The 25,281-nt window shown below is 37.4% G+C and overlaps 1 long non-coding RNA gene across 7 annotated transcripts in view; it reads right to left on the bottom strand.

The window, feature by feature from the left end:
- Positions 1-25,281, bottom strand: part of LOC114106862 (uncharacterized) — a 55,800-nt gene that overhangs the window by 28,518 nt on the left and 2,001 nt on the right. The window contains exons 2-3 of one of the 7 annotated variants that reach the window (XR_011709143.1): positions 23,688-23,833; positions 710-766 (exon numbers count right to left, since the gene is read on the bottom strand). The exons of 3 other annotated variants lie outside the window; for them this stretch is intronic. This is a non-coding gene — a long non-coding RNA (uncharacterized lncRNA). Of the gene's footprint in view, positions 1-709; positions 767-19,119; positions 19,321-23,687; positions 23,834-25,281 lie in introns of all 7 variants that reach the window. 3 more of the 7 variants (XR_011709145.1, XR_011709146.1, XR_011709142.1) reach the window with 3 other exon arrangements.

The following is a 25,281-nucleotide window of genomic DNA, read 5'->3' as shown; positions in this document are numbered from 1 at the left end:
TCACACTGATGAGGGAGCCTGAAGGAGACAATCAGGGAATGTGACTCAAGGCTCATCTACAGTGCTTAACTGTGCAGATCACACTTCAGAGAAGAAACACACAGGAAGAAGCAAACAGGATTTGGATACTGACCCCACTTGTCGCTTATGCAGAATGTGTGGTCAGGATAAATAACAGAAGCAGATGGCTTCTTACATTCAAACACTTGGTGAGGGGAGGGGCAAGAATCACAAAAGAAAGTGCAAAGGTAGAAGATGGGAGGCAGAGGGAAGGAAGCTCAGTGGCATAAACATATAAACCCAAAGGCATCCATTTTCTTTCTTATTAAATAGACTTTATTTTTGAGGTGGGGGCTGTACTGGGGATGGAACCCAAGGCCTCACTTGTGCTAGGCAAGTGCTTTATATTGAGCTACATTCCCAGCCAGACTTAAATTTTTTCAAGGGATTTTTTTTTTTAAGTCACTGATAATTCCTATATTGCTGTATAATAATTCTTTTGTTTCTGTATATTCCTTCTCAATTGTATCTGCCCCCCAACTCCACACACACACACACAGACACACACACACACGGTGGGGGGGTGGCGCTGGGGAGTACATATACGATGTTTACTTTGTTTTAATCATAGTGTAATATACAATTTGGTATGCCACACTTAAAATTCAACAGTTTCATTGCTATAATTCCATTAATTAGTGAATATTACCATTTGATATTGTGTCATATGCCTTATACTGCCATAAGAATAACAAGTATTTTCAGCCTAAATGGGAAGGGGATGACAAGGAAAAATTAGAATATAAAAATTTAAAGGAGAAAAGGTAAACATGGAGGATTTGGAAATTACCTTTAGGAGCCAGTTGATTTGACAGAATTAGTTCTTATTTCTTGTAAATTACTAGTGTATGTTTTAGCTCTACAGAGGTAGGTAGGCAAATCTGTTCACGGGATTTTTTTCCCCTTTAAATCTGAAGATATTTATAAATGATATAAATGCTAGATGATAATCAAAACACATATGTACCTAGAATAAATTAGGCCCAGAGTCATTCATATATATGGTGCTAAAGGAAAAAGGGATGGATGTGACCTGTGCACAAAGACTTATTCTTCAATTTTTTTTTTTTTTTTTAAGATGGGGGTCTTACCATGTTTCCCAGGCTTGTCTTGAAATCATGCACTCAAACCATTCTCCTACCTTAGCCTCCTCAGTAGCTGGAACTGCAGGCATGCACCACCACACCCTGGGAAGACTTGCTTATTAATGGGTTGCCGTTTCTATTATAATTGCAATAATATCCTGTACTTGTATGATGCATTACAGTTTGAAAAGTGCTTTTGTGGCCTATATAATAGAAGGGACTTGAGGCAAGCTTCCAACAGGGCTGCTCCACTACTCAAGAGTGGGCTTGTAATGATGAATAAGTAAATTTCTGTGACTTAATCTCAGTAGCTGGGAAGGGTGCTTCCTGGAATAGTGCAGAAAATAGTCTTTGTCCTAATCAGGGAACCTTTTCAGGTGACATTACTTGGAACTTTCTTCCTGGTAAAGTAAAGGGAACAGGATAAATCCTTTCTTTTTGGATCATCTTGACCCAGAGACAGTTGAAGAAGGGACAACATTAGAAAGGTTGAAGCAGAGAGCTCCAGCAAATATATTATTAAACAAAAATGCTCCTAAGGGCTAACAAGAGAGCAATGCTACACATAAACCACCTCTGTTCAGTAAAGACAGAAGCACTTTTCAAAGTGCAAACCTATTTGCAAGTTGCTGAACTGCATGGAGACTTAAAAGTAGGAGCAGGGTTATATGAAAGATTACAACTCTGGGCCTCTCCAGTGCTCTCTTTTCCAGGGATCCTGGTGCACGTTGCCAAGTCTCAAAATGGTTGATGCAGGCAAACTATAAGACAAGCATGATAAAGAAAATACAGAGTGGAAAATGAAGATGGAAGTCTTGCAAAAGAAGAAAGGAAGGTAGTATTAGAATTCATGTAAAAGGAAGTATACATGCATATACAAATATATGTAGTCACTTAAAAATAGGAATATGTTTGTCAGCAGGTAATTTTGTCATTGTGCAAACATCGTAGAATATACTTACACAAACTTAGCTGGTGTATCCTATACACAGATAGGCTATGGAATAGCCACCATCATATACAGCCTATTGTTGACCAAAATGACATTATACAGTTCATGAGTGTATAATGGAGAGTGATCCAAGTTTTAGTTTATGCAAAAGAAATCACCATGCGTATCTACAATACATAGCAGAAAAAACAGCTTCAAGCATTTAAGCACTTGAACCTATACCAGAGAAGCAGAAACAAGTTACAAAAGCATAGTATTTCATATACATATATGAATACATAAATTTATTTTATATATACATAAATTCACACACATCCATAAACCTGGGTATAGATAACATATATAAATACATATTTGTGAAATAAATATTTATGTACAAATTTAAAAGATTAATAAAAATAGAAGAATTAGGATAAATTTGAATTGTCAGTAAACTCCATAATTTGTTTCATTTTCACATAATAACTACTTGCTAGAACCAACATGAAGGTCCTAATTAACATCAGTATTTCCCCTGTGTGAAGTCTTCTCTTTTATTCCACAGTTAGAATTGACCACTCACCAGAGTACTCCTCCGGAGTACTTTTCATTTTGGGTCTTTTTCAGTATCAACCAATATCATGATGTGTTACATTATGTGTTTATCTTTTCCCTTTAGGCATTTTTGTTGTTGTTGTTGTTTATTCTGACAGTACTGGAGATTGAACCCAAGGGCACCCTACCCACTGAGCTAATCCTTCAGCCCTTTTTATATTTTATTTTGAGACAAGTTCTCACAAAGTCACCAAATTGGCCTCGAACTTGCAATCCTCCTGCCTCAACCTCTAGGATCACTGGGATTCTAGAGGTGTGCACCACCATGCCCAGCTCCCATGAGGTGTTGAAGCCCTTAGGATATGGACCATGTTTTACTCATTTTCATTTTTTTGGCTTCTAATGCAGTTTTGGCCAATGTAAATACTCAGTATAGCTTCTCTGACACTGAATCAGGCTAGTCAGAGAGATTGATTGTCCTGTTGAAGCAACTTATTCCAACCTTGTGACTGTTCTTATAGATTTGTTCTCTTTTATGCAAAGCATCAAAAGCTATCATGGCAAGTTCACTGGGGCTTTCTTTTATTTTCTCCCATAGGGGAATAATTGCCATGTCTTCTGCCAAGACTAAGAAATGACTTCTTTCTGTTTGCTGTTAAAGAAAAATAATGAGTATTAGAGACCTAAGATTGAGACTGAGTGGAAAAGCTTTATTGCCAAGTGGAGAACCTAGCTCAGAAATAGGTAAAGGTCTAGAAAACACTCTCCAGTGAGGTTTACAGAAAAGGGGTATGGTTTTTGTTTTTGTTTTCTATAAGCCAAAGCACTCAAAACTCTCTATCCCATATTTTAGGAAAGTAAAATGCCTGAGTGATGTTAATTGGCTAGCAATGTTTGGGTTTGCTGTTGCATAATTCTGGGGCTAATTGGGGCCATCTGCTGTGCACAGCTGAGGATAACTTGGGATTTTTGGTGTGCAGGTGCCTTATGACTAGCCCAAGTGTGTTGTCTATTTTATTTTCAGAAGGTTGTCTGGTTTTGGCAGGTGTGGTGGCTGGTCAGAGTTTAGCAGGGCATACAAGGGCCCCAGAGTTTAAGAAGTTCCCATTTCTACTTCCATCAAGAAGATATAGTCCAGTCCTTATCTCCTAAACTGTGGGTGACTCTTCTCTTCAACAGTCTTCCTTCTGTGATACATAAAACTCATTCAATGCCCACTGTAAGACAGGAACTCTCCTGCACCTAGAAACTTTACAAGTGAGGACAAGTGGATGTCATCATTTACAGAGGACACCACATAGCTATTAAATGATAAATCCAGGGTTTGAATCCAAGCCTTAGTCTGGCTTTTAAAGTGGTTGATAGCCCCTAATGGCCTTCCACAGCTTCAGCCCACAGTTAATCTCCAACTACCAGTGAATGACCAGGACAGCTTTAACATAGAAGGCCAGATATTTATCACCACGGAAACTTTTTCTAGGTCTTGGGATGTTACTCAGCTGAGTAATTTTGGCAGAATCAAGAAAACTGAGCAATAGCATAAAATGCTCTCTAGTTATAAATAGAGAAAGGGGAAAACTAAAGAGAAAACAGTGAAAGGTTGAGAGTATTGAGGTTTTAAGAAACCAATTATCCATGTCAAACATTTTATTGGTTTTGATAGCAGAAAAAGCAGTACATAAAAACCCATAATATAGAAAATTCCTTTTATGGCTAGAATTCACTGAAATTCAAATAAGGTAATGCATCTGAAAGTATTTTTAAAAGTATAAAGTGCTATACAACTGGGAAGGATTATTTATATAAGAAGAAAGCTTTTACCAGAAAAACTTCAAACATTGCTATTTTTGCCTCTTTGTTAAGAACTAGAGTGGTTTTGAGAGTTATTCCGTATGGAAGAAACAACTCATGTTTATTTTCTCAGTTTGGCAGGATCAGGTAAAGAGCAAAATTAGACTCCAGAAGAGGAAATTCTTTGAGACTATATGAGGCTCCATAATCCTTCAAGGAACTGTGTCCAGGAAAGGGCTGGATAGGTAGCCCTTTTAAGTTTTTTTTTTTTTTTAAGAAAGATATATGGCAAACGTAAAAGCTGTATAATCTAAATCAAACATTAATAGCATGCCTAGAGATTTTGTACTTGTGAAATATTTTTTACCCCCCCCCAAAAAAAAACAATTTTTATTTCATCTCCTATAGGTATTCAATCTATTTCCATCTTAGTTCTGTCTGCCCTGGCAAACCCTTCTCCACATTCTCTCATTTTTTTTTTTTCTCTTACATCATATCTCTCCTTGTACTACTTAGGAGAGATGTTTTACTATTCTTTTGTCTAGAACAGTTCCTTCGATTGGTTAAGCTATCTGATCAAATTCCTCCCCTTGGATGTCTGAGCCTTCTTTTATTCTTCCCTTCTCTTTGTTCCCTTACCCCTACTACCACCTTAGAACTTCAAGTTGCCAGGACATTCCAAATATAGAATATTTTGCTGTTCCTCCCACTAGAGAGCTTAAAATGATTCTAATTATACTGTTTCCCCAGTTCCTTCCTCTCCTTTGCAATCTGCATGTAGCATGGCACTACAGTTTGCTTGACTCTCCTTTGATCTGCCAGGCCATTTTTGTTTTGTTTTTCTCCCTATGTTGTTTAGGTTAGCCTTGAACTCTTAGGCTCAAGCAATCTTGCTACCTCAGCCTCCTGAGTAGCTAGGACTGCAGACATGCATCATAACACTCAGCTGTCAGGCCATTTTGACGGAACTCTGACTCACAAGAGTCTGGTTACAAATGGCCTAGCACCACATCTGAATCTGCTACTATAGGCCAAGCAAACTGGACACAGAACTATAGTTCCAATGGGCTTTGCTATTTCAACAGGGCTAGATTGTTAATTCAATTCTTGGTGGAAAAATAAATTTCAGTTTCATATATGAAAAAAGAAATATTAGAAATTAGTAGCAATTAGGGAAATGCTACACTGAGATTTCATTTCATTCTAGTCAGAATGGCAGTCATCAAGAATATAAACAAGGGGCTGGAGATGTGGCTCAAGTGGTAGCATGCTGGCCTGGCACTGGGTTCGATCCTCAGCACCACATAAAAATAAATAAATAAAAATATTGTGTCCACCTAAAACAAAAAAAATATTAAAAAAAGAATATAAACAATAATAACCCAGGCATGGTGGTGCATGCCTGTAATTCAGTGGCTTTAGAGCCTGAGGGAGGAGGATTGCAAGTTCAAGGCCAGACTCAGCAACTAAACTCGACCTTGTTTCACAATAAAAATAAAAGGACTGGTGATGTAGTTCAGAGGTAAAGCATCCCTGGGTTCAATCCCCAGTATCAAAGAGAGAGAGAGAAGAGGAGAGGTAAGAGAAGAGAAAGAAAGGAAGGGAGGAAAGAAAACAAAAAATGCTGGGAGAAATGTGGAGAAAAGGAATACTCTTCTACACTGTTGGTGGATGGTAAATTAGTACAACCACCTATAGAGATCAGTATGGATATTCCTCAGAAGACTAGGCATAGAATCACCATATGATCCAGCAATTACTCTCTTTGGTATTTATCCTAAAGAATTAAAGTCATCACACTATAGTGATATATGCATGCACTTGTGTATAGCAGTACAAGTCACAATAGGCAAACTATGGAACCAGCCTAGGTGCCTATCAATGGATGAATGTATGAAGAAAATGTGATATACGTATACAATGGAATTTTATTCAGTCATAAAGAAAAATTAAATTATGCCATTTTCAGGAAAATGGATGGAACTTGAGATCATTATGTTAAGCAAAATAAACCAAACTCAAAAGGTCAAGCGTTGTATGTTTTCTCTCATGTGTGGAAGCTAGAGAGGAAAAAGGAAAAGAAAGGTGGGGTTGTCTCATGAAAATCAAAGGAGAACAGTAGAAGAGAGAGGAAAGGGATTTGGAGGTAGGAGGAAGGGAGGGAGGGGGAAGTGCTGGAGAGTGATACTGGTCAAATTATATTGCTATATTGTGTGAATGTACAAATATGTAAGAACAAATCCCACCATTATGTACAACTGTAATGTGCCAATTAAAAAATGAGGAAAAAATTTCTTATAAGATTGCAAACTCTGACTTCACCTTGGACTTGTTCACATATGGACATTAACATAACCTTATATATTAGCCTGTTTCCACTAGTCCAATGTAGGATTCTCCAAATAAAGTGAGGACTATGCATTTTAACCTCAAACAATTTCTTAGACACTTTCAAGTTTGAGAATTACTTGAGAAGCTGTATTAAGAAAAGAACAGCAAATGTATGTGGCAGAACAGTGTTTTGAACATTAACTATTGTTTTCCTCCTCTGTCCCTAGACTCCTTCCTGTTATTTTTTTCCCCTCCCCTCGTTCTCACTATTCCAATGACTAGTTATTTTCCCTTTATTGCTTTATTGCCTCAAGGAAAGAACAAAAGAAAACACAGATTCCTGATTCTTTTTTTTTTTTTGCATGTCAAAATAAACTTTGAAACCATAGCAAAGAAGCATCTCAGAGAAGAGTATTTAAAAAACCCAAAATTAAGATTCTGGAATTTAAAGACAATGCCTTGAAGGGACTCAAAGTTTGTGGAATACAACAGTAAATCAGAGCCAGATTTCTCTCCTTCCTGAGACTAGACAATTGTCTGGATCCAGGAGAGCCTTAGCAGTTTCAGAAAAGATGGTCTATAAGGTAGACCTCGATTGCCTGACAATAAGAAGCACCTGGGGAGAACAAGGAACACCTGGGAAGAACCAGGTGTGGGCCAGAGGCACCACCTAAATATTCTGGATTGTGTGGGAAGTGGTGAGGGGAGAAAATCTCAAGTTAATTGATGTCAAGTTTCTACCATGTGGTGGCATTTTAGAAAAAGAAAGTTATGCATTTGCTTTTTTTGTGTGTGGTACTGGTTACTGAATCCATGGCCTCCCCACCTGCCAGGCAGGTAGATGTTCTATCATGGAGCCACATCCTCAGCCCTGTTCATCAGATTTCCAGAAAGGGTCTACAGTAAAATTTTCAGGCTGACCTTGAACTTGTGACGCTCCTGCCTCAGCCTCCAAAATACCTGGGATTTCAGGCATGCACCACCATGCCTTGCCTGGATCATGTGTTTACTTTTATAGTCTGAAATTTACATCTACTACTCAGTGAAATCAGGAACTCTAGGTTCAGGTCAAAAGTCTCTTTGCCAACTGCATGTGTCAGTGGGCAGTCTCAGCTTTTCTCCTCATCATTAAAATGAGGACATTAATATTAGGTCAACCACAAGACATAGACATTTTTTGTAAGTATAAATGGTTTAATATTGGCACTTCATGGTGGGTCCACTGATAGTCCATGAGAATAAGGAAAAAAAATATACTAGCAACTGTCATGGGAATAAGAAAAAAAAAAGAATAATATACTAGCAACTGTCCCTGTTATTCATTAAATGCTTAATAAGGACACAGTTTGTAAGAATATAAATATAAGGACTTATTTATACAATATGCAAATATGGAAAGGACTTATTTATACAATATGCAAATATGGAAACTTTTTTGAGTTAGTGGTTATATAGTATAGTATATAGATACTATATATAGTATATATAGTATAGTATAGTATAGTATATAAAACCATGTTTAAAATATCTGCCCTCTATCATATAGAACATGAAATGCCTGATAGGAGTTCTTTTTCTTTTTCTCCTTCCTTTTCCCTTTGTCCCCTCCCCCTCCATATTCCTCTTATACTTGAGTTATTTTTAATACATTCTCATGGTTGAAAAATCAAAATGTGAAAAAAAATAGTAAGGGCTGGGGATATGGCTCAAGTAGTAGCGCGCTTGCCTGGCATGCATGAGGCACTGGATTCGATCCTCAGCACCATATAAAAATAAGATAAAAGGTATTGTTTCCACCTAAAGCTAAAAAATAAATATTTAAAAAATAGTAAAATAATCCGATAATAAGGCTATCCTATATCTTCACGGAGTACTATTTCTTATCTATTTTCCTGACATTTAGTTTATTTAAATGTGAGAGTTGTTCTCTAAGTCCTAAAAATAGATTTTAAAAACCCATGTGGGTATAGATATAGATATATGGATAAAGATATGTTCCAAGACTGTTACTTTATGAATAATGAACTGAGACATATAGAAATCCAGTCCCTCTGTCCAAGATCAGGGTTTGGATATTAATTATACTTATCTAACATTCCTTGAAGTCTCACATCACAAATATGAACTGTAAATGTAAATAACATATTTTACCAGGCAAATAAAGACACCCCCCCACTTTTTTGTCACATGGGCAATAAAAGTCAGGGTGAAGTACACCTCATTATTTGTGGTTCAGTATTTGTGAATACTCCTACTCTAAAATTTATTTGTAACCCCAAATCAATGCCTGCATCACCTTTCAATCTTTTGAGGATATGTGCAGAGTAGGAAAAAGTTTGAATTGCTGATCACATGTGTTTATGGCTGAGTATGAACAAGAGTACAGTTTGCCTCCTTGTTTTAGCCTTCACTGTAGATTAGTGTACTTTTTTGATACTTATAGAAGTGCCATATTTTTCAGGTTTTTGTTCTTTTTGATGGTAATTTTATTGTTTAATGTGGCCCCTAACCACAGTACTAAGTGCTGTCTAGTGATCCTAACCACCTGAAGGTTTTGATGGGTCTTATGGAGAAAATATATGTTACATAAGTTTAATTTAGGCATGAATTACAGTGCTATCAGCTGTGATATCAATGTTAATGAATTGATAATATATTTTAAATGAAGCATCTGTAAACAGAAACACAGAAAACAAGACTATGTACTTGATTAATAAAAATGTGACCAGAAGCTTGCAGGAACTTAACAGTGTATGTTCCTTAGCAATAAATGGTTCAGAATGTGCTGATTCAGTATTCAAAGTGACTATAGAATATAACTCCCATGAGGGGCTGGGATTGTGGCTCAGTGGTAGAGCGCTTGCCTAGCACGTGTGAGGCCCTGGGTTCGATCCTCAGCATCACATAAGAATGAAATAAAGATAATGTGTCCAACTACAACTAATCAATATAAAAAAAAGAATATAACTCCCATGAAAAATGAAAAATGACTGTTTTAAGATCATAGCACATGAAGTCAAGTTTTTCAAGTTATGCTTTTCAGTTCTTACGTCCATTTGATTTAAATTTTTCTTTAAGATGGTAATTGTGTTATCATATTCTACATTCTTGAGATTAAAAAAATTAGATACTGTGTGTAAATATGACTCCTAATTGCATTTCTGAAGGACATGGATCTGAAAGGAAGCTGTTCTTGGTTTGTGTGGTTTCAATAGTTTGCTTATTTAATAGTTTCTGAATCACTGATGAAATAATACTAATGATGTCAGTAGCTACCATGTTTGCATTCCCTTCATGAATATTTGTCTATTTTGTTAGTGTTAAAGAATAGATTTATGTAGTATTTAATAGAGTATTCTGAGTGTACAGGGTGTGGTGACATGCACCTGTAGTCCCAGCTACCCATGAGGCTGAGGCAAGAGGATGGCTTGTGCCCAGAGGCTTGAGACCAGCCTGGGCAACATGGTGAGATTCAGTGGTAGAGTGTGTGCTTCATGTATGACATTGTGAGTTCAACTTCTAGCTCAAAAAAAGAGAGAGAGAAAATTATGAGTGTATATCATCATATGATCAAATTTATTTTGCAATTAAAAGAAAAGGCAGTTTTTATGTAATTGCAATGACAATCAAGGATTTCTTAGTAAGTTTTTACTCATAACCCCCAATTTGCTACCATTTATGTTATAGTAAGGAATAAGTATCATTCCTTATGATTTGTTAAAATTCAGACATTTTTAGGAGGGATGACATATTAAAAATTATGACTTTCATATCATTGCTTTATAGTCTTGTGGACCATTGTATGTCATAAATACACAAAGGCAGCTTTGGTCATTTATATCTCAGTGTGAATGAGTACACCATATATTTTCCTGACCATAGATCTGCCAAAGCACATGGTGGAGAAAAGTGGATAGACGGATATGGAAAAAAAAGGGTTCAGAAATAGTGAGTTTATTTGTATAAATGGCTCGTCATGGACTGAGTTGTGTGCCCCCAAAAGGATGTGATGAAATCCTAACCCCTGTACCTCCAATTGTGACTTTATTTGGAGATGATAGCATATTTACTGAAGAAATCAAGTTAAAAAGAGGTCATTAGGATGGGCACTAATCTAATGTGACTGGCATCCTTATGACAAGGGGATTTTTTTAAAAAATATTTTTTATATCTTTATTTTGTTTACTTTTATGTGGTGCTGTGGATCGAACCCAGTGCTTCATGCATGCTAGCCAAGCGCTCTACCACTGAGCCACAATCCCAGCCCAAGGGATTTTTTTTTTTTTTTTTGAGACAACTTTTCATTATGTTTCCCAGGTTGGTCTCAAAATCCTGGGTTCATGTAATTGTCGTGCCTCAGACTCCCAAGTGCTGGGACTACCGGTGTATAATACTGCACCTGAATTTCCTAAGGGGAAATTTGAATACGGTATGGACACACCCCCAGGGAGAATGACAGGTGAAGATAAAAGCAGAGATGGGTGATACAGTGGCAGTCTACGAACACCAAAGATTGCCAGCCAACCTGCAGAAGCTGGGAAAAAAGCATGGAAAGATTCCCCTTCATAGTCTTCGGAGAGGACAGATCCTATCTTGAGTTCAGACCTCTAGGCTCTCAAATTGTCAAACAATAAATTTGTGTTGCTTAAGTCATTAGTTTGTGATACTTTGTTAGAGCAGTCCAAGCAGTCTAACACATGGTCTTGTTAAAGGATAGTTCTATCCCATTTTAACAATATCAGAAAGGATTGGTAGAGAAATTAGACATGATGAACCAAACTCTGCCCCAGGTCATGAAACAGTACCCTCAATCTTATATAAAGCATAGGTTTTTTTCAAAGCACAGGTCATTTCTGGGCAATTTAGGCCAGTGAAAACTGTCCTGGACTCTTCCTTATAGTAAGCTTAACTTGTTACATGACTTGACTACATTATTTGACTTTTTACATGCCTTTGTGTCATGGAAAGATCAAGTTAATGCAGAGGGAACAAGAGAGAATTTCTGGTGGGAAGACAGTAGGGGTCCTAGAGAACCAGCAGTGTGGAATGGATTTTTTTTAACTTATTCTAGTGATGATGACATTTTTCTTTTGTAAAAGCAACTCCACTTGGTACTATTGGGGCTCAGTGTGGGCATCATTCTTTGTACATTCTGTTCCATTTCCCATGATTCTTCTACTGAGGGGAGATTGCTAAAGAATGAAAATAAGAAGTAAAGGAAAGTGGTTTTAAATAAAATACAAATGGTTCTGTCTCCTTTCTTCTGTTTTCAATGACATGTTCATTAGTAATGTTATGCCTTCACTGAACATTATGGGATACAAGCCTTGCAAAACCTACATTTTGTCATTATGATTATTATTTTGCTCTTTGCCTAACAACTGGCCAGGTGCCATCACCTCAGTATCTGAGATGGGGTCCTTTCAGAAATCAGAGACTACAGCAGGTGTTCAGTTGAGGGCATTTAATATCAGGAACAAGATACAAAGGTGCTGGAAGAGCTGAAAAGTCAAACTGAGAAAGAAGGGGTCACTTCAGATGACAGCAATAGTAGCAATCCTCTACCATCCATTTATAGGGCTGAAGACATCTCTGAAGCATGCATTAACAGAATCCTCAGCCACAAATGCAGAGCAAAGTCAGCCTGTGAAGAAGCTGCCAAAATCAAACTACAGTGTGGAGAGGAATAGGTTGGTAGGGATAGGTGAGGGGCATATATTGTTTTCTCCCAAGGTCAACTTTTATCTTTCATTGGCTTGATTCCTTTGGGGTATGGGAAATGTGCTTAGAAAATAGAGCTAGCAGGAATCAACTGTATGCTATACAGACAGCATGGAAAGGGCAAAGCATGGATGGATCTGGGAGCACACAGGCAAATGACCAGGCCATTAAGTTAGTTAGTGTGGTGTTGGGTCAAAGCAGGTCAGAGAAGCCAAAACTAATGGCTAGGCAAGGCCATTGACATGTGGTGGCCATTGCATACAAGGCAGATGTTCATAAGCAGCAGTGAGGTCAATCTATGGGACTACAGGTACACATCATATAAGTAGAGAAGTTTAAAATAGTCTCCTGGAGATAAGAGGAAACGGAAAGCTACAGATTTTCAGGATAATTAAGCTATATCAAAGAAATTTAATGTCAACATACACAGGGAAGTAACAAAGTCAGCAGGCTTTTATATTACTCTTATGTAAAAAATCATAACTAGCCTAAAATGTATGATATGGGAATCCAAAAAAGATGAGAAAAATTTTTTTCTTAGTTTTTGCCAATAATCTTGCCATTTTACACTTCTTTTGTGGGGGCGATCTAAACTCCCATATCTGCTTGGAAATAGTAATTTGGAATGGCTGATACTAGCTTCCTTACTTGCACCACTGCCCTTTCTCATGAGAGGAAATTATAAAGAAAAGTTATAGCTTTTTAAATTTTCTGTTGACTTGAAATCACAATAAATAGGATGTTCCTGTCTGGTATTCAGAGGGCACCTACGTACAAGGAAGTCAAAGATAATGGGGAATAAACAAAGAAGCAATCATTTAATCTATCAGTAGAACTGAAACATATACAAAGAGTGATTAACTTAAAAATCTGCCTTACATTTTCTTCCCAATATTATTTATCATTCATGGTATTGACTGCCTTGGTGCTTGTGTAGCACCATGAGAGTAAACTAGATACTTCAGAAGTGATCATAACACTATTTAAAAATAATCTCTCTGGATCCATATAAGCTTATTTGGATAACTGAATTGAAAATTATTCCTCATCTTTAATTAATTCAATTGAAGGTTTTAAAAATAATTTCTTTATTAATCAAGCACTTTTTGGTGAAATCTAAATTAAAACCTGTAGGAGATGCCTATTTCACTAATTACACAGTCATCTTGCAGTAATTAATGTTTGGAAGAAATAAATGCATTTTGCTTGCTCTTTTATCTATCACAAAAATGTGCATTTTGGAAAATAATAATGGAAGCATGTAGAATTACAGAAACACAAATTTATATAATTATCACAAAAAAATAGACCAAAGAAGTATTCAGATATAATGGGTCTGTTTTAGTTGTAATTATTGAGGCAATTAATAAAATACATTCACTTAAAAATTGTTAATGAGCATTAAATATGTGCAGGAACTAGGCTAGGCATTAGGAACCATTTAAAGCATAGTACCTGGCTTCAGGGAGTTATATAAATTAGAGAGAAACCTAACTGCAGAGTGACTATTGGTAGGGATCCATGAGTATTACAAACCAGAGGTCTTCCCAGGTGAGCCATGATCAGTAAGTCTCCAGGCTCCAGAGTTCCCAGATCTGAGCCTCCAGATCTTGGCTAGCCCAGTCCCAAACCTCAGCCTCGCCCCATGGCAAGCTCCAACTCAGACCCCCACCTTGAGCTAACACCTTGCTGCTGTACACACAGCCACACCTCTGCTTACAACTTCCAGTTCTCAAGGGCACCTTTTACAAACTAGAATCCAGCCTGCTTCACTTCCCACATCAAAGACCTCATCTAGTCCTGTGGATTTCATTTCTCATTTCTCAGAAATGCCTAAACATTCACCTCCTCCTCAGGCCCCCTCTCCCCACTGTGATGCAGGAGCTCACCACTTCTGATGTGTTCTATCATATGGTCTCTTATCAGGTCTCTCCATCTCCTGCTTTGACTTGCTCCAATGCAACTTTCCACTGGCAAAAGAATTCTCTTTCCAAAATATGTTATTCTCTTTCCCAGTATGCTATGATGGATCCTTATTGCTCCCACACACACGATGGTTCTCAAACTTGGATGTGCCCAGAATCAATAGGAAAATTTCTTTATGTGATTCTTCCTGAACCAAAATTTCAGAAGTGGGGCCTGGGCAATCTGTATTTTTAACAAGTTCTCCAGATGGCTCTTAACTAGCACCCTGGTTCTACTTGGGGGACTAGGGTTTTGGAACTACAAGCTGAAGTTCAGATTTAGCACACAGGTTTCATGTGACTCTTTCACTGCATATGCCCTATAACATAGTCAGAGTTGTCACTCCTTTCTTAAAGACCCAGGGCTCTTGCCATTCCACGTGTCATTCTTTCCTGAATTGCCTTTCACCTCCTTTCCCATGATGGAAAGCATTCTGTAAGCTGCCTTTTTGAAGCCTTTCCTCATCTCTCAGCAGAGTCATCTCCTGCTTCTAAAGTACTGTAGGAATCCCTGCTCATGGTGTACTTTAGTTTTTACTTGTCTGTTTTCCTTACTGCACTTTGACTTCTTCCAGGGGTGGGGCTGCAAATTACTCATCTCCTTAATCTAAGTGTCCACCCTGTTCCTGAGTCATAACTGGCACATAACAAATAAATGAATGAATAAATGGATAAATGAATGAGCAGAGTGCTAGTTACACTATGATAAAGAATTGGTTGTATATGAGGTCATTTCTCTTTATGAGCTGAATAATTATATACCTTCCAATAAAATACTATGAAGTATAACTAGCACAAGCTCATCAACATTTGAGATGACACAGAAATCAAAATACACAAATGCTGCTGGAAAAAAGGTAATTACTGCTTTTCCCAGTACTGGACTGATGGACTCATTAAACATTTAGATTAATGCAATGTTTGGCAAATCTCCAATGTTTTTCTTTTTCTTTTGTGTTCATTTATGGGCCAATGATATAATACAGTACACACATAATACAACATTTTTTTTAAGTCAACCATTTTGTTCTGTACATTTCTGTTTTCTCCGTTTGCAGTATCCTCTTCCTTGGTGTTGGTAATTTGTTTTTTTCTAATGAAGTAAATGGAATTTTTAATAGACTTCTTTTGTTTTTGCTTACCTTACATTCATTGTTTCTCTTTGGGTATAAACAATTATCTTATTTTTGTGACCTCCCTCCCCTTCTTCTGTACTTGTGGTCCTTTTGGTAGGGATGGTGGTAAGGGTGGGGCTTATGATCTAAGCTTGTCCAACTAGACTTAGTTGATCAGGAAGGACATCCCATCCAAGTCAGCTAATGAGGGTTAGTCCCTCCATCATTGTTGGGAGCACCGAGAAAGATACTCTCCTTAACCCCTAAACACAGGTCTAAGACAACATGCCAGATTTGGTAACATCATTGAATTTAATATTTTCCAGAAGTACTGAGTGAATTTTTCAATGTAAGCTTCTACCTTCTATGAAACGCTGGAGATATATTTAAGCAGAAATATTTCGCTAGTTTGTTGTGAGATCTTAAGTCACTTTTCTGTACTCCAGTCTCCTTATTTGCCAAGACAGGGAACTATTATGTCCCATTTGCAAAATTATTATTCCTTGAAATATTCCAGAATATCTAACTGATATTCTATTAGATCAATTAGCTGCTATTTAAGGATCATCACTCCTTGGACATAAATACAGTCATGACACAGGCTGTGCATCAGGGGCTAGGCGGGGGAAAGAAAGGTGGAGAAAATTTAATCAACATCATTTTGGATAAATTCAAAGTAATCAAATAATTTTAATTTATCATATTGTCACTAATAGCTTCTTCTATAATTGGGAGAATTGTTCCAGAAATATTAGAACTGCCACAAGTTGTCAAATTATCAAAAGATGAAAATAAATGTTTCAAAAAAAGTTGCACTCACAATCCATTTCTTCTCATCAGATTGGAACTAATTGCATGGTTTTAGATTAAGATGAGAAGACTGAACATTCTTTAAATATGTATTTTGAAGAGAATAGCAATAGCTGAGACAGAAGTGGGAAAAAAGCAATGAATATTTAAAATATTTAAAAATCCAAGCTGCTAGGAAAACAGAACTAGTTTTAAAAGATCAACATATGTTGTGTCACACTAAACGAAATGAATACATTGGGCCACATTGTAATCTCAAAGAACTAAGAAAGCATTTCTTTTTATCTTTTATTTTGGCCCTGGGATTTGAACCCAGGGGCACTTTACCATTGAGCTACATCTATAGTCTTTTTAATTTTTACTTTGAACAGGGTCTTGCTAAATTGTTGGCCTTGAACTTGCAATCTTCCTGCTTCAGCCTCTGAGTCCCTTTTATTTAAAAAATAATTAAGAGCTGGGCATGGGGGTGCATGCATATAATCCCAGCAATTTGGGAAGGTGAGGCAGGAGGGTTGCAAGTTTAAGGACAGCCTTAGCAGTTTAGCGAGATCCTGTCTCAAAATGAAAATAAAAAGTACTGAGAATGTAGCTTAGTGGTAAAGTGCACCTAGGCTCAATTCCCAGTACAAAACTGTAGGGGGAAAAAAAATCAAAGAACCACTTCCTGAAATATTCTCTCTCCAAACCGGCAAGTCAAGGTCACCATATTAATGCATGACTTTCAGTTCATCTACAATTAAAGAAAGTCACTGTAATGTACTGTTTGTGTGTTCCCTCTCAAATCTGCTTATTATATTTAGATATTAATACTTATTAGTGGTCTACCCTGAAACAACACTTGCTTAGAATGAATTATCCTATGTTTATATTATGGCATTTGCATTGACTTTTCAGTCTGTGCAAGTTCTCAGCAATTTCCGATGATACTTCATTAGATCTTTTAAGTTACAAAATTAATATATATTCATTTTAATAAGAAAGACAATAACACCTTATCTGTGCTTCCAGGCAGGAAGAAAGGGTGGAGGGCAAAAGCACAATGGCTCTTCGAAGTAAATCAGCCTTCTTTACAGATATATTCTATAGGTTACATCCAGTTACTTATACTTATATCTCATTGGCCATAATTTAACCATGTATCATACTCAGCTATATAGGAGATTTAAGAAATATAGTCTCTTAGCTGGGTACATTGGTACCTAAATAAAATCCCAGCACTAAAGAGAAAGCATAAGTATCATTCTAAACTCTGTAACTGTCTATGTTAAAAAATATATATGGAATAGACTGTTAACTGCCCCTCAAGATCTAGCCTTGTTTTCTTCTGATTTAAGAGAAGTCCTGAGAGTTACCTGGTCTTAGTAGCACTTGGAACCAAGGGTATATTTCTAAATATTCAGATTTTAAAATAATTCTTTATGGTCAAAATCTTTTCTCTTCAACATCAATATTTTTATTTTTACAGGATTTACCAAATGGAATTCCTAATTCTAACATATGTTTTTTATATTTTAATAGGTCCTGATGGAAAACTTTCCACGAGGGTATGATAATTTTACACATTAAGCAATGATTGTTTTTTCCATTTTCCCATACACTTATCAGCCTTGGATAATTTTTCTCTTTGAATGCTTTCTTCTGTAACTAAAAAAAAAAAATCTTTGGATAGTATAAATTTAATTGTTTATGCAACCAAATCTTGTCATTAGTGACTATGGGTTTCTTCTTTTACTCAAATTCTTCCTCACCTTGAGCTTATACAAACATTATAAGGACAGCCTTAGCAGTTTAGTGAGATCCTGTCTCAAAATGAAAAATAAAAAAGGACTGGGAATGTAATTAGTGGTAAAGTGCACCTGAGCTACATTTTCTTCTGACACATTTATAGTTTTATTTTTATTTGATTCATTTATTCAATAAATATTTATTGAATACTTATACTAAATATAAATTCAAATCTCTCCAAATTCTGGTGAGTATATTTTGTAGCTGGGAGAAATAGACAATAAATAAATAAACCAGTAAATAAATAAGACATTTCCCCTAGAGAATTAAAATATGGTGACGGGAGAGTAAGGCAGGCCATTTCAGACTGGGTGGCCTGGAAAGGATTCTCTGAGGATGCAATTGACTCAACAATAAGAGATGATGGAGAAGGGGGAGTCCAGGGAGAATATGCAGGTGGGAATCATCTGGTGTTGTAAACAGCAGCAAAAAGGCATCAAGGAGAAGAGGAGACCCTAAATAGACTGCAGAGGGAGGTGAGCACCACAACATGGAGGGCTTTGCAGGTCACAACAAGGAAAATAGATTTTATTGTACATGGAAATTTGGTTTCCTATATGAAATGAGATATATTTGTGTGTGTGTGTGTGTGTCTTTTATTTTCTTTCAAATTGAGTCACATTTTAAGTAACTATTCATTCTTGTAGGAGGGAATTGACTGGGGTTTTATCCCATAGACTCTCGGCTCATTTCAAACATTATACAGATACTATCATGCTATAATATATTCAATTGAAATTCAAAATATAGTGAATTTTTTTAATCTTAGTGTCTTAGTCTGTTCAGGCTGCTACAACAAAGTATTTCATTTTATTTTTTTGTGGTTCTGGGGATTAAACCCAGGGCCTTGTGCATGGGAGGCAAGCACTCTATCAACTGAGCTATATCCCCAGCCCTACAACAAAGTATTATAGACTTACAAAGAAACAAACAACAACAATTACAACAAACAACAGAAATGTATTTCATACAGTTCTGGAGGATGTAAAGTCTAATATCAGAGTGCAGGCAGATTCCATGTCTGGTGAGGTCCTGCTTCCTTGCTCATAAATGGCCATCTTCTCATTGTATCTTCACACGATGAAAAGGGCATGGAGGCTGATGTGGTGGCACATGCCAGTAATCCCAGCTGTTCAGGAGGCTGCAGGTGTTAGGATAAGTTCAAGGCCAGCCTGGGCAATTTAGAGAGACCCGGTCTCAAAATAAAACCTGAGACTAGGAGTGGGGGAACTCAGTGGTGGAACACTTCCCTACCTTGTATGGGGCCCTGTATTTAAAACTTAGACGTGTGAAATAAAATAAAATAAGGGAGATGTGTGTGTGTGTGTGTGTGTGTGTGTGTGTGTGTGGTGTGTGTGGGTCCTCTTGCATAATGGTACTAATATCATTCATATGGGAAGAGCCAATAGTGCTCCTTCTCCTAATATCATCACCTTGGAGGTTAGGATCTCAACAGACAAATTTGGCAGAGACACAGATATTCGATCCATAGTACTCAAGGATGTTGCCATCAAATTTCAATTTAAAACCATGGATGGCAGTTTATAAGTCACATATGAAAATCAGCTTTATTTATTGTCACAAAGCTTTTGATAAAAAATCATGGCCCTCATAAATCAATCATTTTATTTATGCTACTTTGACCTAAGAAATTATTCTGACTATTCCAAAAATCAAATCTACTTATAAAGTGTCAAAATCTGCTACCAATGAAAAAAGAATTAAAGGCAGGCAAACATGGAGGAGAGCTTCTAAAATTATTTTGCACAGTGGTTGCTTTAAAAGAGTAAACACACAAGCCCCAAGATAATGTCTATGAAGAGGACAGGTTTTGGAGGTTTAAGTCTGTATGAGTAGGTAATGAACAACAGTCATTACTCTAGAATTAAGCCATATTCCTTCTAATCATTCTATAATTTATAATGTTTTTAAAATCAATTCAAGCTTTATAACAACCCTATTGTTTTTCTGTCAATTTTACAGATGAAGAAACAGAGTAAGTGGAAGAGTTCACACTCAAGCCCCTTGATTCAAAAATCAGTGTTCTCTGTATACTAAGTTATTTGTCTAAGATCAGAAAACTTGGGAAGAGAGAAGCCAGGATTCACAGCCCTTCTGTTTTAGTCAGCTTCTTTCCATTGTGATCAAAATACCTAATAAGAACAACTTAGAGTATGAAAAGTATATTTTGGGTTCACAATTTCAGAGGTTCAGTCCATGGTGGGCTGACTTCATTGTTCTGTCCCAAGATGAGGGAGAACATCATGGAGGAAGGGTGTGGTTGGGGAGTACTACTCTGCTCATGGCAGCCAGGAAAGACAAAGAGAGAGAGAAAGGAAGGGGGAACACAGAAGATAAACCTTTTAAAGCATACCCCCTGCAACCCACCTCCTCCAGCCATACCCTACCAGCCTATAGCTACCAACCTATGGCTCTCATAATCGAATCATTTAAGCTCCCATATTATACAGGAGACAGACAGTAGCTTTTGGGGGCACCTTATATCAAAAGCATAACTTCCATGCCTGGCCCCCCAAAACTCATGTCCATCTCACAATGTAAAATGCATTCAGTCCATCTCCAAGAGTCTCACAGTCTTAACAGTTTCAACATTGGCCAAAAGTCCATGTCCAAAGTCTTACCTGAGACTCAAGGCAAATTCCTGGCTATATGTTCCTATAAAAATGAAAAGTAATTTACAAATACCCAGTATACAATGGCACAGAGCAAATATTCCTATTCTAAAAAGGAGGAACAGGGGAATAAAAAGAAGAGATGGGACTAGAACAAGACCCCAGCTCAGCTGGGCAAATAGGTCCCATGATGCCTCTATAGCATCAGAGACACCTGGCAACAAGATGTGCTCTCCAAAGTGCTTGGGAAATCCCACCCCCTTGGCCTTGTTGGTTACAATGCTCATGGTCTCTCTCTTAGCCTGGTTCTCTCCACAACCAGCAACTTTCCTTTGCAGACAGTCTATGTTGCTGACATTTCTTAATTCTTGGGGTCTCCATTTCAGCTTCAGTTGTACCTTCACAACTCATGCATTTCCCTCATAGGGGCAGCCCACAGGGATTCCAACCCTTCTACACCTCCCAGGCTATCATTTGATATCTCAGTGGAAGCCTCCATGAACCCCTAACTTCAGCATACTTCATTCCTGCAGAGCCAGCACATGTAGATGATACCAAGCTCTGCTATCAGCTTGGGTAGTAAGTAGCCGGGCATCCTTGGGCCTTTACTGCAGTGGCCTAAGTGCCTTTGTGACTGAGCATAGTGAAACTACTTCCTAGACCCCCCTGCATGAGCCATGCCCCATGGTCTTGTTTTAAAGGAGTTTTTTCTTTTATGTCCTTGAACTTGCAATGAATGTGTTCTTGAAAGCATATTTTCTATTATCTCTGTGTAAAGTGCTTAGCATTTCTTTTATGGTTGTAATCTCCTTAACTACCACATATTCCTTGGTTCCAATTTTACATGTACTTTTTTTTTTTTCTAAACTGCAAGTTTTAAAAATCCTTTCTCTGCTTTCTGCTTCTGATTTTCACAATAAACCTGGCTAACTGCTGCCAGCAATATCCATGCCTGAATGTTACACTGCCTTGAAATTTCCTCCACCATATTAGTTAGCTCATCACTTTTAAATTTAGCCTCAGAGAAAGCTTCAGGACATAGACATAATGTAGACAAGTTCTTTACCAGAATATAACATGAATGGCCCATAGTCCAATTCCTAATAGAATCCTCATTCCCCTCTGAAACCTCAAAAGCATTCTGATCTTCTGAATTCCCACCAGAACCACCCATTAAACTCTGCTTACAACATTCTAAAGCTTTTCTAGCTTGCATCTCCAAACCTTTCCAAACTCCTCCTGCAAATCAGTTCCAAAGGCTTCTAAAGCACATGGTCAAGTTAGTCACAGAAACAACCCCATTCTTGGTACCAATTTCTGTTTGCCAGCTTTTGGCCACTGTGACCAAAAAACCTGACAAGAACCACAAAGAGGAGGAAAAGTTCATTTGGGGCTGAAGGTTTCAGAAGTTCAGTCCATGGTGGGCCAACTCCATTGTTCTGTGCCTAAGGTGAGGAAGAACATCATGGAAAAAGAGTGTGGACAATGGGCACTGCTCCATTCTTGGTGGTGATCAAGCAGATGGGGTAGGGGTGAGGAGCTGCCAGGAAGATGAAACCTTCCAGGGCATGCTTTCTGTGACATATCTAGCCACATGCCACCTGCCTGTAGTTACCACCCAGTTAGCAACCCATTCAAACTAGGAGGGACTAACTAGGTTATGGCTCTCATAATTGAATCATTTCACTGCCTGTATTAATACAAGAGTTTTTTTTTTGGTTACTTCATATCTACACCATAATACCCTCCTTCTGAACACTAGGCTGTATGGATATCTTCACTAGTTAATTTGTCTGTTCTTCATCAATGTACTCCAGGGGTTTTATTGATCTACTAACTTGCAAATAGTCATCCTTGTAGTAAGAATATAACTTAATTTAAAAAAAGAATATTTCTTATTTTAGAATAATGAAGATTGAGTGACATGATTTTCTTGGATATTTTTTAAGATCCAAAGAATTTGCTAAGTTGACTAAAGGCATAGGAATAATCTAAGAATATTATAAGAATAATCTTAGGGTAACTGGTAACTAATATATTTATCAAAATGAAAGAATGCTGTTGTATTATAACTATGTGTCTGTTCTGGGTTCGTTTCTCAGTTACTTTAAGGAAATAAGAAAATCACTTAAACTTTCTGGACTTCTGTATCATTTATAGTTCTTAAATTTCATGCAAATAATGAGAACTGGCCAAAGGATATTTATTGGAAGGATCTTGCAAGACTTGCATATGCTTGAAAGGTTGAAAACCAGGCTTGAAAACTGATAAGAACCAAGCATCCAGTTGACCTGGAAATTGAGGTGCTACTAGGGAGCAATGAATGCAGAATAATTAAACAATCTCCTTCAGTCTACCATTGCTTTCCTTTTCACTTCTATCAAGACAACCTCTAAGACACTTAACCCTGACATCCTCTTCTATGTTTGGAGAGAACAAGAAGAGTGCATATGCAAATAGAATGGTCAGAAATGCTTTGGTCACATGTATATCTGAAGGTCCTGTGCAGCTAAAGAAGACTGGGCCATTACAGTAGCTCAGAGGCTGACCAATTTGGTATGCAGCGAACAGGAAGTAGTAGGAATATTAAGCAAGAAAAGTGTTTGGGTAGACAGAGTATGAGGAACAAATGTTGGAATCTTCCAAATGCTTTGAGTAGATCCTGTCTTCACAAACTCAGAAGAGGCTTGACTATGTGAAAGAAACAGTAATAAAAGGTTTCCTCATGTCTTTGAAGACAACATACAACTAAACCATATATAGCCTCTAAAGTTAAAAATTACAAAATGACAGCCCACAGGTCAAATAAATCCTGCAGACAAGAATGATTTACTGTCTTAGTCTGTTTTGTGCTGCTCTAACATAATACCAGAGAATGAGTAATTTATAAAGAACAAATTATTTACCATTGTTTTGGAGGATGGAAATTTCAAGATCAAGTGGCTGGCATCTGGTACAGGATTTCTTGCTGTGTCATAACACAGTGGAAGGCATCTTATGGGTGATAAAGCGAAGGAAGCTGCCAAACTCAATCTTTATAAGAAACACACTCCTGAAATAATAGCATTAATCTTTTCATGAGGGTAGTGCCCTCATGGTCTAATTACCTCTTTAAAGTCCCCATTTCCCAACACTGCTGCAAGGGGATTAAATATCTAACACATGAACATTGGGGAGACACATTTAAGCCATCGCAGTTACCAAAGCAGAAATACAGATTTCAGATTCCTTTTGATGGGAGGCAAAAACCAAAATCTCAAAAGGCAATAGCCTTATGTTAGGGTATGGCTTGTCAACATCACTATACCCCTCTTAGGGCTCACTTCACTCATCACTAACATGGACCTATAAGCACTCAAGTTTCTGACCCTTAATTTAACTACTTCCAGATAACTGTTGAAGGGGAGTGTAGGCTGCTCCCAGTGACCTATTCAAGTCCCTGGTACCACTTTGGTAAAATCCTTCATTCCTGATTTAACTACTTGTAACTGCAGAAAACAACCATTTACTCTATCTGTAAATGCAAATCTGTAAGAGCCAATTTTCCTAAATATACACTTCCCCTAATGACCCCCTAACTACTTGATAATGGAAGTGACAGCAAAGAATTGCCATCTAGTATCTTCTAAAATGTAGGGGGGAAACCAACAATGATTAATATAGAAATGTTCTGCTTGACTTTTCTTAAGAAAACTTCAGAAAAAAGTCTTAAGATTATTTGATGTGAATACCTGTGGCTATTCTGGACACTAATTGATGTGGATGGTTGCCCCTGAGACTCCTTCACATATATCTATCCCGAACACACAATGTATGATTCACTCTGGATTTTGCTGGATCTATTCTCAACAAAGAAGCCACACATTTTCTTACCTGAACTGTTCTGATGGTTACAAGTTGCTTTTAGGATAAACTTTAAAATGCTTAGAGCATCTACAAATTCCTGCATTGTTTGATTCTTTCTCATATCTCAGGCTTGACTTTCTATTTCATCTTCCTTGGCTCCTTCACCTTAACCACTTGGGTCTTTCAATTTATGGAAGCCAAGCTTGTTCTCCCTCAAGTCCTCTGGGAGTGGGGGGGGGGGCACTCCCTTTCTTCCCCAACCCTTCCCTTATCTCCTACCATTATTTAGGCCTTAGCTTTTTAATGCCACTTGGTCAGAACAGCTTGTCCTATCTTATATCTCCCTTCCACTCTCCAACTCCTTGCTCCCATTTCGCACAGGTCTCTTCACTGTTCTCTGTTGCTCTTAAGAGAATTTGTCTAACAGGTAAACTCTGAGAACACAGACCTTATCTATTTCACACCCTAGCCATTTTTCTGGTTAGCACAATCTCTGCTCTAACAGACCAGGTGAACAATATACTGTGTTAAATGAATAAATAAAAATACCTACATTCCATCCCCCAATCAGCCTAACACCATATTATGTTATCTGAACTGAATAAAGACATTTTTTACAAAATGTGTTTTTATTTCACTCTCACATTGGCAAAC

Source organism: Marmota flaviventris, chromosome 11 (assembly GCF_047511675.1).
Source record: "Marmota flaviventris isolate mMarFla1 chromosome 11, mMarFla1.hap1, whole genome shotgun sequence".
Lineage (NCBI taxonomy): Eukaryota > Metazoa > Chordata > Mammalia > Rodentia > Sciuridae > Marmota > Marmota flaviventris.
This window is presented reverse-complemented; position numbering and strand designations above follow the sequence as displayed.